The sequence below is a fragment of the Cynoglossus semilaevis genome, chromosome 1, assembly GCF_000523025.1.
Source record: "Cynoglossus semilaevis isolate Cse_v1.0 chromosome 1, Cse_v1.0, whole genome shotgun sequence".
NCBI classification, from domain to species: Eukaryota; Metazoa; Chordata; class Actinopteri; order Pleuronectiformes; family Cynoglossidae; genus Cynoglossus; species Cynoglossus semilaevis.
This window is the reverse complement of record NC_024307.1, coordinates 1,372,346-1,373,553: the sequence shown is the minus strand read 5'-3', so window position 1 is coordinate 1,373,553 and position 1,208 is coordinate 1,372,346. Positions and strand designations below refer to the sequence as shown.

The following is a 1,208-nucleotide window of genomic DNA, read 5'->3' as shown; positions in this document are numbered from 1 at the left end:
GGGGGGGGGGTTGAGGCTAACGCGACCCACAGGTCTATGCTCCGGTCTGCGTACACACGTGTGTTATGTAAGGTGTCTGTCAGAATTCAATATCCTGTCCACTTCCTGTCTCTGGAGGTGAGGCTTCATCTACCGACTTCCATAAATAAACATTCCCTGCAGAGACACGGCCTGGCTGGAACGTTGGAGCGTCTCCCAGGTTGTGTGTTGACGGAGAAGGAGAGGAACGTTGGGCCGAAAAAGTGTCTGTGTGAAGGTGTTAGAACGGGACGAGGATCAAACTGGGTCAGGTGTAGAACTGACCTGGGTTCAGATCGGAGCAGGTTAGCTCAGATCAGGTTTGTTCTCCAGAACACCACGTTCACCTCACTGCTAACTTTACTGTAGTATATTTAAGTAGTTGACTTGGAGTTTTTTGGCCAACTGTTGAGTACTTCCAGGCAAACGACGTGCTAGCTTTAGCTTTAGCTAACAGACACTAAGAGGGTTTATGTTTCACATAATAATTTAATCTGTTTTCAGATTAGTCGCTGATTTCCACTCCTCCCTTATCAATAACGCTGATCCTCCGAGGATTTACGTTCCATATTTAAGGTCAAGTAAGAAGTCGGGGACGTAACGACGCATCGTTAGAAATTGATACAAATCCCTGACAACTCTCATTGGTTGAAATCAAAACTGAATGGTCCATCACTGGTCAGACCATGACACTACACCCTCCAGTCCAGTAGGTGGCAGTATGCTCCTAAAAACCCACTATCAAACCCAGACGTCAGGTCCTACGTAGGCTGAGAGACGTTCAGGTGTTGGAACAGAACGTGGGAAGAACCGGTTCCACAGACACCAACAGTGTTCTCCAGTGGAACTCTTTCCACTTCCTGTTGTTTCTCTTCTTCTTCTGTTGTTGTTTCATATATTGACAGTTAACCAGTTTAACCAGAGCAGAACAGTTTGACCAGTTTAACCAGACCAGACCATTTGGACAGAATTTGTCTGGAGTTCATTTTGTTAAAAAAACAAAACAAAAACATGATAAAATCATATTGTAAACAAAAATAATAAAAAGTAAAAAGGTTGACTCGTTTCATAGGTTGAGTCGTTACATCCCCATTAATTGGTTCATCACGTTCAGCTCCATGCACTGACAGGCCTTTTCAACAAATCAGTTTTTGTCCTGGGCTGTCGCTCCTCTCTCCTTGATTCTCTGG

The 1,208-nt window shown here is 44.5% G+C and overlaps 1 protein-coding gene across 1 annotated transcript in view; it reads left to right on the top strand.

Moving 5' to 3' along the window:
- daam2 (dishevelled associated activator of morphogenesis 2) overlaps positions 1-1,208 on the top strand; it is a 65,875-nt gene that overhangs the window by 32,142 nt on the left and 32,525 nt on the right. The window lies entirely within an intron of this gene.